Source organism: Salmo trutta, chromosome 38 (genome assembly GCF_901001165.1).
Source record: "Salmo trutta chromosome 38, fSalTru1.1, whole genome shotgun sequence".
Lineage (NCBI taxonomy): Eukaryota > Metazoa > Chordata > Actinopteri > Salmoniformes > Salmonidae > Salmo > Salmo trutta.
The window spans coordinates 31,281,987-31,297,034 of record NC_042994.1 but is presented as its reverse complement, the minus strand read 5'-3'; the positions used below and the strand labels follow the sequence as shown (position 1 = coordinate 31,297,034).

Below are 15,048 nucleotides of genomic sequence, written 5' to 3'. Positions count from 1 at the left end.
CTACTGGCCCCCCCCCCCACTCTAACACCCTAGATACCTGCCCCCCCCCCCCCCACTCTAACCACTAGCTACCTGCCCCCCCCACTCTAACCACTAGGCTACCTGCCCCCCCCCACTCTAACCACTAGGCTACCTGCCCCCCCCCCCACTCTAACCACTAGGCTACGCACCTGCCCCCCCACTCTAACACTAGGCTACCTGCCCCCCCACTCTAACCAGGCTACCTGCCCCCCCCCCCCACTCTAACCACTAGGCTACCTGCCCCCCCCCCACTCTAACCACTAGGCTACCTGCCCCCCCACTCTAACCACTAGGCTACTGCCCCCCCCCCCACTCTAACCACTAGGCTACCTGCCCCCCCCCCCACTCTAACCACTAGGCTACCTGCCCCCCCCCCCCCCACACCCCCCCCCCCCCCCCCCCCCCCCCCCCACTCTAACCACTAGGCTACCTGCCCCCCCACTCTAACCACGAGGCTACCTGGCCCCCCCCCACTCTAACCACTAGGCTACCTCCCCCCCCCCCCACTCTAACCACTAGGCTACCTGCCCCCCCCCCCACTCTAACCAGTAGGCTACCTGCCCCCCCCCCACACTCTAACCACTAGGCTACCTGCCCCCCCCCCACTCTAACCACTAGGCTACCTGCCCCCCCCCCACTCTAACCACTAGGCTACCTGCCCCCCCCCCCCACTCTAACCACTAGGCTACCTGCCCCCCCCCACTCTAACCACTAGGCTACCTGCCCCCCCCCACTCTAACCACTAGTCTACCTGCCCCCCCCACTCTAACCACTAGGCTACCTGCCCCCCCCCACTCTAACCACTAGGCTACTTGCCCCCCCCACTCTAACCACTAGGCTACCTGCCCCCCCCACTCTAACCACTAGGCTACCTGCCCCCCCCCACTCTAACCACTCTAACCACTAGGCTACCTGCCCCCCCACTCTAACCACTAGGCTACCTGCCCCCCCCACTCTAACCACTCTAACCACTAGGCTACCTGCCCCCCCCCCACTCTAACCACTCTAACCACTAGGCTACCTGCCCCCCCCCACTCTAACCACTCTAACCACTAGGCTACCTGCCCCCCCAATCACACATCTGGATTGGAGCTGTGAACCCACTCTTTCAATTGATCCATTTTAGGTAATAAGACTCTAGTGTTAAGCTTCAAGGTCTTCCACACCGATCTCGAAAAAAAACATTTCTGTATGGACCTCACTTTGTGCACGGGGGCATTGTCATGCTGAAACAGGAAAGGGCCTTCTCCAAACTGTTGCCACAAAGATGGAAGCATTGAATCATTTAGAATGTCATTGTATGCTATGGTGTTAAGATTTCCCTTCACTGGAACTAAGAGACCTAGCCTGAACCATGAAAAGCCCCACACCATTATTCCTCCTCCACCAAACTTTACAGTTGGCTCTATGCATTGGGACAGGTAGCGTTCTCCGGGTATCCGCCAAACCCAGATTCATCCGTCGGACTGCCAGATGGTGAAGTGTGATTCATCATGCCAGAGAAGGCGTTTCCACTGCTCCAGAGTCCAATGGTGCTGAGCTTTACACCACTCCAGCCTATGCTTGATTTTGCGCATGGTGATCTTAGGCTTGTGAGCGGCCGTTCGGCCATGGAAACCCATTTCATGAAGCTCCCAACAAACATGTATTGTGCTAATGATGCTTCCAGAAGCCGTTTGGAAATCGGTAGTGAGTGTTGCTACCAAGGACAGACGATTTTTACGCGTTACGTACTTCAGCACTCAGCGGCCCTGTTCTGTGAGCTTGTGTGTCCTATCACTTCGAGGCTGAGCCGTTGTTGCTCCTAGATGTTTCCACAACCCCATAACAGCACTTATAGTTGACCGGGGCAGCTCTTGCAGGGTCGAAATTTGATCAACTGACTTGGTTGGAAAAGGTGGCATCCTATGACGGTGCCACATTGAAAGTCACTGAGCTCTTCAATATGGCCATTCTACTGTCAATGCTGTCGCGCCATCTTCGTGACTGTGTGTGGACCATTTTAAGATCTTAGTGAGTTGGACACTGAGGAATTTTAATTGGGAGCAAATCAGTTTCCCCTTGGCAGCTTCTTCCCATGAATCTCAGCGTGTTACCTAGCAACAGTGAGGAACTTGAAGCTCTCGACCTGCTCCACTGCACATGCCTTAAAACAAATCAATCCAATTGAAAGCTCAGTGATGACAGACAGGCAGGCATTCATACACTGGACCAAATATTTATGATGTGAACATTCTGCATGTCATATAATATTACATAGGTATACCGTTATAAATAAATAAATCATTAAAGATGCACTCCAGCTATATTGATCAAAATAGTGTTTTTTTTAGACACAAACTGCAAACTTCAATGAGTTGGTGTGATGGTTGCCCTCTCATGTCATTGGGCCTAGAGAACAAAATATACCCCCCCTCCCCCAATCAGTACATCCTCTGATGGCCTCCACTGTGATGTTAAGTTGAGCTTGTGGAGATGATGGTCCCTAGGAATTTGTGGGGGACGTTTTCTTTAGTCAACCACCATCTTCACGGTTGTTGCAAACTGCGTTGAGTTCCAGGTTGTTGCAACTGCGTTGAGTTCCAGGTTGTTGCGACCTGCGTTGAGTTCCAGGTTGTTGCGACTGCGCTGAGTTCCAGGTTGTTTTGACTGCGTTGAGTTCCAGGTTGTTGCGACTGCGTTGAGTTCCAGGTTGTTGCGACTGCGCTGAGTTCCAGGTTGTTTTTGACTGCGTTGAGTTCCAGGTTGTTTGCGACTTGCGTTGAGTTCCAGGTTGTTGCGACTGCGCTGAGTTCCAGGTTGTTTTGACTGCGTTGAGTTCCAGGTTGTTGTGACTGCGTTGAGTTCCAGGTTGTTGCGACTGCGTTGAGTTCCAGGTTGTTGCGACTGAGTTGAGTTTCAGGTTGTTGCGACTGAGTTGAGTTCCAGGTTGTTGCGACTGAGTTGAGTTCCAGGTTGTTGCCGACTGAGTTGAGTTCCAGGTTGTTGCGACTGAGTTGAGTTCCAGGTTGTTGCGACTGTTCGGTTGTTGACTGAGTTGAGTTCAAGGTTGTTGCGACTGCACCAGGCCATCTGGCGGTCAACCTCTCCTCTGTACTTGGATTAGTCTGCAAGTTGTTTTCCCAGTGAAGTGACCTGTCTGTCAGGAAGTCAGTGATCCACCAACAGATGGAGTAGGGTACGTTCAGCTGGATGAGTTTGTCCTGCAACAGTTCTGGGATGATGTTGGTGAATGCTTAGCTAAAGTCCACAAACAGTATCCTGACTAGTCCCATCACAACACATTAATATTGCACTTGAATAACACACACATACAGAAAATGCACAAAGCCAGAGTTTTGAAAATGATCATTTAAATCACAGAGCAGATCTATATTCAAGGTTGCTGGATCGAATCCCTGAGCCGACAAGGTAAAAATCTGTCGTTCTGCCCCTGAACAAGACAGTTAACCCACTGTTCCCTGGTAGGGTCGTCATTGTAAATAAGAATCTGTTCTTAACTGACTTGTCTAATTAAATAAAGGTAAATAAAATAAATAAGATATAAAAAAGAAAAATTCTAACTGACACTATATTCAAACAGACTCACTCCATGTTCAATTCATGTTTTTAAAATAAAAAACAAATGCATTTGTATGAGTACACTTTTTAAAACGTATGTGTCAAACAAATACACATTCAAAATTCTGGGAGCAAACAGTGTGAATTTTAAAACCCTGTGATGTACTTCCGTAAAACTTTACAGTCTTCATTAGCTTAAATCACTAAACACAACAGGCTCTTATTAGAGACATGCTTATATTAGAGACAGGTGTCTATTTCCTTATATACATACATACATACATACATACATACATACATACATACATACATACATACATACATACATCTAATTCTGATAAAGGAAATGTGTTTTTTCCAAAAAAAAAGGCATATACAGTGCGAAAAAACACATTTTCTTTTTTCAGAATAATTATTCTCCTCTTTGACTGTGCATTTTTTGTCCGTTCTTACTTTCGCCACTAGATGGCGATCAGCCAATTTCTAGGGGTCTGTACTCACAATGTTGTTGACTGTTTTTGTGCTCGCCAGTAAGCGAGCAGTTCTCAGCTGTTAGCAGCCAATGGCTAGCAGTTTCTTACTGGTGATAAAAACAAATGATTGCCATCATTTTTTATCTAATGTAACAAATCAAACATTAAAGCCTAGTAAACAATTCATGGTAACCTCATTAACAATTCCTTTAGACCCAGCGTTTATTTGAAACAAGTGTTTATTTGCTGAAATGTGTGCCGTTGCCCGGCTATTAAAAGGGACAGACAGCTATTTGAGACTCTGCATTTACATGTTTATGGTATATCTCTTTCACATTAGGAGCAACTGGTAAGGCTTCTATCCAGTGTGTATTCTTTCATGATTTTTCAGTGTCTTTGCTCATGCACTTTCAGGTTCCTTAAATTCTTAAAACTCTTTTCACAATGCGAACAGTGGAAAGGCTTCTCTACAGAGTGTGTTAGCTCGTGTTTTTTCAGGTATGTGACATGGTAAAAACTCTTTACACACTGGGAGCAATGATAAGATTTTTCTTCTGTGTGTGTCCTCTCATGATATTTCAGGTGCCATGATGGGTAAAACTTTTTTTACACTGATGGCAGTGGTAGGGTTTCACTCCTGAGTGTATTCTTTTATGTTTTTTCAGGGAATTCGATGAAGTAAAACTCTTTCCACACTTAGAGCAATGATAGGGTTTCTCCCCTGAGTGTGTTCTCTCATGTTGTTTCAGGGGCCCTAATGAGAAAAATGTCTTTCCACACTGTGAGCAGTGGAAAGGCTTCTTTACAGAGTGCGTTAGCTCATGTTTTTTCAAGGAATCTGATGAGAAAATGTTTTTCCACACTGGGAGCAGAGGCAAGGCTTATATAGAGAGTGTATTAGCTCATGATTTTTCAGGTTTCTCAGCAGGGTAAATCTCTTCCCACACTGGGAGCAGAGGTAAGGCTTCTCTGCAGTGTGTGTTCTCTTATGTTTTTTCAGTTGCTCTAACTGGGAAAATCTCTTTCCACACTGAGAGCAGTGGTAAGGCTTCTCCCCTGTGTGTGTTTTCTCATGTACTTTCAGGCTCCCTAACCAGCTAAAACTCTTTTCACACTGGGAGCAGTGGTAAGGCTTTTCTGTGTGTGCCCTCTCATGCACTGTCAGGTTCCATAGCTGGGTAAAACTATTTCCACACTGGGAGCATTGGTGAGGCTTCGCTCCTGTGTGTATTATTTCATGTCGTTTCAGCATATTTAACTGGGTAAAACTCTTTTCACACTGGGAACAGTGGTAAGGCTTTCTCCTGTATGTATTCTCTCATGCTCTTTCAGATGCGATAACTGGATACATTTCTTTCCACACTGGGAGCAGTTGTGTTGTCTTGCTGGTTTGGGCGTCTCTGGGTCTGGTTCTCCTGAAGGATTCTTCCCGCTGTCAGAGTGAGAGTCTGATCTTTCTCCTGCCAAAGACAGACCAACTATTTGATTAAACAGAGGCCTGAATGAAACCGGCAAAGGATAAAAAAACTATTTTCTATGACTAGATCCCTCAATCTCAACCCAGAGATGCTTGGAGGGGCGTGAAAGCAGCCTTTACAACTGTCCCATGCTCCAAAGTTAAAGACTATTGATAGAGAATCTTAACAGTTTTTATTGTATGACTTTGCAACTGAAAACGGAGGAGCTGTGATCTCTGACCTATCTAATATGTTGGGCCCTGAATCACATAATCCAGACATTAAAACGGAATTCAACAATATTCAAAATCAACTGAATGTATTGAAGTTAGTAGAACCTGAATGAATTGGCCCAAGTTAATCAACTGAATGTATTGAAGTAGTAGTTAATCAACTGAATGTATTGAAGTAGTAGTTAATCAACTGAATGTATTGAAGTTAGTAGTTAATCATAAGACAGAAACAAAATGCATCAGTGAATAGGTAATCTGAACAGGGCAGTCAACCCACTGTTCCTAGGCCGTCATTGTAAATAAGAATTTGTTCTTAACTGACTTGCCTAGTTAAATAAAGCTTAAATAAAAAAAATAGAATGTACTTGCCACTTTCTGAACCGACAGTGGAATGCCTCTGTCCTCTGTGTGTAGCCGTCAGCGATGATGTTAATATAAACTAAGATAACCTTCTGGTAGAGATGGGAAGGCTTTCCCAAAAAACTATCAATTAAAAAGTTAACTGCAATATAGACAATTACATGACCGCTACAGAAATGTCGCTAGCCAAACAACAACAGAGCGGGAAACGCTAAACTAAAACGCCACCGACCATACCGATCACTTATCACAGGTCTGTTGCTGATATCGTTCATTACGATAAGTTGCCTACACTAGGAGAAATGTGAAGTTTGGAAACTAAATAAGTTTGGGTGATTTGTTAATGGGATAATAGATGGTTACAACCATCAATCTAGTAGTAGTAGTTTAAAGGGTAATAAACCACAGTGGTTCATGTTCTAAATGTGTTCTAAACATTGGTTCATGTTCTAAATGTGTTCTAAACGTTGGTTCATGTTCTAAATGTGTTCTAAACGTTGGTTCATGTTCTAAATGTGTTCTAAACGTTGGTTCATGTTCTAAACGTTGGTTCATGTTCTAAACGTGTTCTAAACGTTGGTTCATGTTCTAAATGTGTTCTAAACGTTGGTTCATGTTCTAAACGTGTTCTAAACGTTGGTTCATGTTCTAAACATTGGTTAATGTTCTAAATGTGTTATAAACGTTGGTTAATGTTCTAAATGTGTTCTAAACGTTGGTTCATGTTCTAAATGTGTTCTAAACGTTGGTTCATGTTCTAAATGTGTTCTAAACGTTGGTTCATGTTCTAAATGTGTTCTAAACGTTGGTTCATGTTCTAAATGTGTTCTAAACGTTGGTTCATGTTCTAAATGTGTTCTAAACGTTGGTTCATGTTCTAAATGTGTTCTAAACGTTGGTTAATGTTCTAAACGTTGGTTCATGTTCTAAATGTGTTCTAAATGTTGGTTCATGTTCTAAATGTGTTCTAAACGTTGGTTCATGTTCTAAATGTGTTCTAAACGTTGGTTCATGTTCTAAACGTTCTAAACGTTGGTTCATGTTCTAAATGTGTTCTAAACGTTGGTTCATGTTCTAAATGTGTTCCAAACATTTTCAACATTGGTTAATGTTCTAAATGTGTTCTAAATGTTGGTTAATGTTCTAATGTGTTCTAAACGTTGGTTCATGTTCTAAATGTGTTCTAAACGTTGGTTCATGTTCTAAATGTGTTCTAAACGTTGGTTCATGTTCTAAATGTGTTCTAAATGTTCATGTTCTAAACGTTCTAAACGTTGGTTAATGTTCTAAACGTGTTCTAAACATTTTAAACATTGGTTAATGTTCTAAATGTGTTCTAAATGTTGGTTAATGTTCTAAACGTGTTCTAAATGTTGGTTAATGTTCTAAACGTGTTCTAAACGTTAGTTAATGTTCTAAAGGTGTTCTAAATGTTGGTTATTGTTCTAAACGTGTTCTAAACATTCTAAACATGTTCTAAATGTTGGTTAGTGTTCTAAACGTGTTCTAAACGTTGGTTAATGTTCTAAACGTATTCTAAACATTCTAAACATTGGTTAATGTTCTAAACGTGTTCTAAATGTTGGTTAATGTTCTAAACGTGTTCTAACGTTAGTTAATGTTCTAAAGGTGTTCTAAATGTTGGTTATTGTTCTAAACGTGTTCTAAACATTCTAAACATGTTCTAAATGTTGGTTAGTGTTCTAAACGTGTTCTAAACGTTGGTTAATGTTCTAAACGTGTTCTAAACATTATAAACATTGGTTAATGTTCTAAACATTCGAAACGTTGGTTAATGTTCTAAACATGTTCTAAACGTTGGTTAATGTTCTAAACGTGTTCTAAATGTTGGTTAGTTCTAAACGTGTTCTAAACATTCTAAACATTGGTTAATGTTCTAAACGTGTTCTAAACGTTGGTTACTGTAACGTGTTCTAAACATTCTAAACGTTGGTTAATGTTCTAAACTTGTTCTAAATATTCTAAACGTTGGTTAATGTTCTAAACGTATTCTAAACGTTGGTTAATGTTCTAAACGTGTTCTAAACGTGTTCTAAACATTCTAAATGTTGGTTAATGTTCTAAACATTCTAAACGTTGGTTAATGTTCTAAACGTGTTCTAAACATTCTAAACGTTGGTTGATGTTCAAAATGTGTTCTAAACATTCTAAACGTTGGTTAATGTTCTAAATGTTCTAAACATTCTAAACGTTGGTTAATGTTCTAAACGCCTTTTCGTCCTCATACTAGCCAGCAAGAGCCACAGCTGCCATCTCATCCCTGCATTGAGGTACGTTTTTTCCGACCCCTATCTCACGCCAGCTCCGTGGTGCCTTAACGTAGTCATGATTGCGTTCCCAACCCTGGTGCAGCTCAGTGTAAAGAAGCTTAACGGTAGGGTCGGAATCTTCCGGCAAGGTCAGGCCTTGTATCCATGTCTCTGTCTATGAATTTGTCGAAAAATCTATATCTCTGGTTACATTTTTCCATCCCCATCCCTTAGCTTCATACCAGTTTTGGCAATCTTTTTAGTCTAAAAAAGTCTTTACAATTTGGTGTTTACATTTTTTTGCAGTAAAACTTATATTTTGGGTTCTGATAGGGTACGACAGTTATTTTCTCCAAGAAATTAAAATGGCCAGACCTCTATATCATTCCTTTAAAATCCCCAAAATGCATGTACCAATGGCAGATCGCACCTTTAATAATTTATACAGTTATGGGGTGCGTTCAGTTCGTTTCAACATTTGCTACATGGTGTTACGGTTTTGTGGTAAGGTGTGGCCTGATTAGATGAATATGAGTGTGACCATTTGAAATGGCAAAATGTATATATTGTAACGACCCTGGGTTTATAAGCGCGGAAATCGACTCTGCCGCTCGAGCATGCTTTTGCGGCACAGTCGATAGCGCGCCGGACTTCGGGCTTGAAGGTCGAGGGTTCGAGACCTGCTCCCTGCCTGTTCATTACAATATTTATTTAACCTTTATTCAACTAGGCAAGTCAGTTAAGAATAAATTCTGATTTACAACAACGGCCTACATTTGCCATTCAGTACTGTGCCATTTCCGTTGAATTAAGCGTTTAACACTGATCTCTCGTACTGAACCCCGTGAAAATATATTTAAGTGTAGAACGTTAGTAGAAGGCCTGTTTTTAAAACAGTACTCACTGGTGTCCAGATCTTCAGTCTCCTCCTCTCCTTCCTCCTCTTTCACTCCCAAAACGTCTTCCTCCTCCTCCTCTTTTATTGAGATAGCCTCCTCTTCCTCTTTTACTCCAAAAGGTTCTTCCTCTTCTTTCACGATAACATCCTCCTCTTCTTCTTTCACGACAATGTTCAGCCCCAGAGCTTCTTCCTCCGTCCAACAGACCTCCTCTTCTTTAGCTGGGACCCGGGGGGAGTAGCTTAGCGAGCTCATGGTCGGGGATGTTAGCTAACTGGCTAGTTAGCATTAGTGACAAGCCTGTTGTTATGCCCACTATCAATCAGAAAATGTAGCAAGAAAACGACGTTTAAATCAACAAGTAGATACGTTAACAGAATTTGGTTTAAAACACTGAGATTCGTGTAGATACACAAAAAAAAAATCTTAAGACCTTCAATATTTCTGTTTTATGTTGGCTAGCAAGTTACTGAGACGGTTGAATCAGTAGCCATGTTGTTGTTGAAGAAGCGTCCTGTCCTGTCCACAAGATTATACGTCAAGCAAGAATCATCACCTAAAATAATCACATCGCCACATACTGACTGGAGTGGGTAACGCAGTTAAACAATTTCATAACAAATAATTCCAAGTTAGCAAATCTGTTTTCTCTTTTCTTACAGTCTATACTTTACTCTACACAAACTACACCTGAATATGAATGTAGAGGTAAGTGCCAAAATATAGGAAACACTTCCGTTCTTGATGGTTCTGGCGGGTCTGTTATGGTGTGGGATGCATTTTTTAAACTTAGGTCCAATCAACTCCTTAGAAGGTACACACCAATAAGTACACTCAACCCTTTAGAGTGCAAACACCAATAAATACACCCAACCCCTTAGAGGACAAGGTAAACGGCAATAAATACACCCAACCCCTTAGAGGGCAAGGTACACGCCAATAAATACACCCAACCCCTTAGAGGACAAGGTAAACGCCAATAAATACACCCAACCCCTTAGAGGACAAGGTAAACGCCAATAAATACACCCAACCCCTTAGAGGACAAGGTAAACGGCAATAAATACACCCAACCCCTTAGAGGACAAGGTAAACACCAATAAATACACCCAACCCCTTAGAGGACAAGGTAAACGGCAATAAATACACCCAACCCCTTAGAGGACAAGGTAAACACCAATAAATACACCCAACCCCTTAGAGGACAAGGTAAACACCAATAAATACACCCAACCCCTTAGAGAGATAGGTAAACACCAATAAATACACCCAACCCCTTAGAGGGCAAGGTACACGCCAATAAATACACCCAACCCCTTAGAGGACAAGGTAAACGCCAATAAATACACCCAACCCCTTAGAGGGCAAGGTAAACGCCAATAAATACACCCAACCCCTTAGAGGGCAAGGTAAACGTCAATAAATACACCCAACCCCTTAGAGGACAAGGTAAACACCAATAAATACACCCAACCCCTTAGAGGACAAGGTAAACGGCAATAATACACCCAACCCCTTAGAGGACAAGGTAAACGGCAATAAATACACCCAACCCCTTAGAGGACAAGGTAAACGGCAATAAATACACCCAACCCCTTAGAGGACAAGGTAAACGGCAATAAATACACCCAACCCCTTAGAGGACAAGGTAAACGGCAATAAATACACCCAACCCCTTAGAGGACAAGGTAAACGGCAATAAATACACCCAACCCCTTAGAGGACAAGGTAAACACCAATAAATACACCCAACCTCTTAGAGGACAAGGTAAACACCAATAAATACACCCAACCCCTTAGAGAGATAGGTAAACACCAATAAATACACCCAACCCCTTAGAGGGCAAGGTACACGCCAATAAATACACCCAACCCCTTAGAGGACAAGGTAAACGGCAATAAATACACCCAACCCCTTAGAGGACAAGGTAAACACCAATAAATACACCCAACCCCTTAGAGGACAAGGTAAACGCCAATAAATACACCCAACCCCTTAGAGGACAAGGTAACGGCAATAAATACACCCAACCCCTTAGAGGACAAGGTAAACGGCAATAAATACACCCAACCCCTTAGAGGACAAGGTAAACGGCAATAAATACACCCAACCCCTTAGAGGACAAGGTAAACACCAATAAATACACCCAACCCCTTAGAGAGATAGGTAAACACCAATAAATACACCCAACCCCTTAGAGGGCAAGGTACACGCCAATAAATACACCCAACCCCTTAGAGGACAAGGTAAACGGCAATAAATACACCCAACCCCTTAGAGGACAAGGTAAACACCAATAAATACACCCAACCCCTTAGAGGACAAGGTAAACGGCAATAAATACACCCAACCCCTTAGAGGACAAGGTAAACGGCAATAAATACACCCAACCCCTTAGAGGACAAGGTAAACGGCAATAAATACACCCAACCCCTTAGAGGACAGGGTAAACGGCAATAAATACACCCAACCCCTTAGAGGACAAGGTACACACCAATAAATACACCCAACCCCTTAGAGGACAAGGTACACACCAATAAATACACCCAACCCCTTAGAGGACAAGGTAAACACCAATAAATACACCCAACCCCTTAGAGGACAAGGTAAACACCAATAAATACACCCAACCCCTTAGAGGACAAGGTAAACACCAATAAATACACCCAACCCCTTAGAGGACAAGGTAAACACCAATAAATACACCCAACCCCTAAACACCAATAAATACACCACCAAGTGATCACCTTCAACCTATATGGTGAATCATTTCTATCCAGATTTTATTTTATTTAACCTTTATTTAACTAGGCAAGTCAGTTAAGAACAAATTCTTATTTACAATGACGACCTACCGAAAGGGGCTGGGATTAAAAAAAAAAAAAAATATATATATATATATATATATATATAGGACAAAAAACACATCACAACAAGAGAGACAATATAACACTACATAAAGAGAGACCTAAGACAACAACAGCATGGTAGCAACACAACATAACAACATGGTAGCAACACAAAATGGTAGCAACACAACATAACAACATGGTAGAAACACAACATGGTAGAAGCACAACATAACATGGTAGCAGCACAACAACATAACAACATGGTAGCATCACAACATGGTAGCAGCACAACATAACAACATGGTAGCAACACAACATGATAGCAACACAACATGGTAGGAACACAACATGGTAGCAGCACAAAACATGGTACAAACATTATTGGGCACAGACAACAGCACAAAGGGCAAGAAGGTAGAGACAACAATACATAACACAAAGCAGCCACAACTGTCAGTAAGAGTTTCCATGATTGAGTCTTTGAATGAAGAGATGGAGATAAAACTGTCCAGTTTGAGTGTTTTTTGCAGCTCGGTCCAGATGGGAGTGGTCTCTTCCAGGATGACAACGCCCCCCCTCCACAGGGCATGAGTGTTCTCTGAATGGTTTGATGAGCATGAAAACGATGTAAACCACATGCCATGGCCGTCTCAGTCACCAGATGTCAACCCAACTGAGCAGTTATGGGAGATTCAGTGTAATGAAACAGGGCAGAGAGTGCAGCTTCAACCCCCAACCTTCTAGTAGGCCTACACATTCTGCTGTTCTCTCTGCAGTAGGCCGACACATTCTGCTGTTCTCTCTGCAGTAGACCTCCATATTCTGCTGTTCTCTCTGCAGTAGGCCTACACATTCTGCTGTTCTCTCTGCAGTAGACCTCCATATTCTGCTGTTCTCTCTGCAGTAGACCTCCATATTCTGCTGTTCTCTCCGCAGTAGGCCAACACATTCTGCTGTTCTCTCTGCAGTAGACCTCCATATTCTGCTGTTCTCTCTGCAGTAGGCCAACACATTCTGCTGTTCTCTCTGCAGTAGGTCTACACATTCTGCTGTTCTCTCTGCAGTAGGCCTACACATTCTGCTGTTCTCTCTGCAGTAGACCTACACATTCTGCTGTTCTCTCTGCAGTAGGCCTACACATTCTGCTGTTCTCTCTGCAGTAGGCCTACACATTCTGCTGTTCTCTCTGCAGTAGGCCTACACATTCTGCTGTTCTCTCTGCAGTAGGCCTACACATTCTGCTTTTCTCTCTGCTGTAGGCCTACACATTCTGCTGTTTTCTCTGCAGTAGGCCTACACATTCTGCTGTTCTCTCTGCAGTAGGCCTACACATTCTGCTTTTCTCTCTGCTGTAGGCCTACACATTCTGCTGTTCTCTCTGCAGTAGGCCTACACATTCTGCTGTTCTCTCTGCAGTAAACCTACACATTCTGCTGTTCTCTCTGCAGTAGGCCTACACATTCTGCTGTTCTCTCTGCAGTAGACCTCCATATTCTGCTGTTCTCTCTGCAGTAGGCCAACACATTCTGCTGTTCTCTCTGCAGTAGACCTCCATATTCTGCTGTTCTCTCTGCAGTAGGCCTACACATTCTGCTGTTCTCTCTGCAGTAGGCCAACGCATTCTGCTGTTCTCTCTGCAGTAGACCTACACATTCTGCTGTTCTCTCTGCAGTAGGCCAACACATTCTGCTGTTCTCTCTGCAGTAGGCCTACACATTCTGCTGTTCTCTCTGCAGTAGGCCTACACATTCTGCTGTTCTCTCTGCAGTAGGCCTACACATTCTGCTGTTCTCTCTGCAGTAGGCCAACACATTCTGCTGTTCTCTCTGCAGTAGGCCTACACATTCTGCTGTTCTCTCTGCAGTAGGCCTACACATTCTGCTGTTCTCTCTGCAGTAGGCCTACACATTCTGCTGTTCTCTCTGCAGTAGGCCTACACATTCTGCTGTTCTCTCTGCAGTAGGCCAACACATTCTGCTGTTCTCTCTGCAGTAGGCCTACACATTCTGCTGTTCTCTCTGCAGTAGGCCAACACATTCTGCTGTTCTCTCTGCAGTAGGCCTACACATTCTGCTGTTCTCTCTGCAGTAGACCTACACATTCTGCTGTTCTCTCTGCAGTAGTCCTACACATTCTGCTGCTCTCTCTGCAGTAGGCCTACACATTCTGCTTGCTTCTCATCCCTCCCCCAATCCTCCTCTCTCTTTCAATAGTAAGCCACTTTGGAAACAAGCATTTCAGTTAACCATTTTAAGTGCCACCCTCTGGGAATACACATTGTACATCTTGTGGTATAATGTTTCTACCCAATTCAACGCTGAGTAATAGAGAGGCATTGATCAACTCATAAACATTTGGTCCAGTGTATCTGCAACATACTGTAATATAATATTACCTAGGCCTACCTTCATAAAGAAATAATTAAAGGCTCCAGCTATGTTTCAACACTTCAGGATAAAAATATATATTTTGATCAAAATAGTGGGTTTTTAGACACAACTTAAGATAAACTGACATTTCTTTCAAACTAAATTACTCACACCATGTTCAATTCATGTTTTAAAATAAAAAAAAAAGCGTACAAAGTGTTTTTGAGTACACTTTGATTTAATGTGGCATAAACACAAACCTGTTCTCAGTCAAAGATATCAGCCAATGGGAGCACTGTGTGTGTTTCCTTATAAACGTTAAGTCCATGTGATGTGGCTTCAAACAATGTCCCAACATACTGAAAATGACCACTTCTTTTAAATAACGTCCAGGTAATGGTTTCCAGTATGCACAGACAGGTTCCAATTGATACGGATGGTAAAAGGTACAACATTTCTTAACTCGGTATCTATCTAGCAGGCTACATACAGTGCATTCGGAAAGAATTCAGACCCCTTGACTTTTCCACATTTTGTTACGTTACAGCCTTA

The 15,048-nt window shown here is 42.7% G+C and overlaps 1 long non-coding RNA gene across 1 annotated transcript; it reads right to left on the bottom strand.

Moving 5' to 3' along the window:
- Positions 1-5,368: 5,368 nt before the first annotated feature.
- LOC115177715 (uncharacterized) lies at positions 5,369-9,310 on the bottom strand. Its single transcript, XR_003872462.1, has 2 exons — positions 9,280-9,310; positions 5,369-5,515 (listed from the first exon to the last, which is right to left on the bottom strand). It is a non-coding gene; the product is annotated as an uncharacterized LOC115177715 (long non-coding RNA).
- Between the last annotated feature and the right edge of the window lie 5,738 nt (positions 9,311-15,048).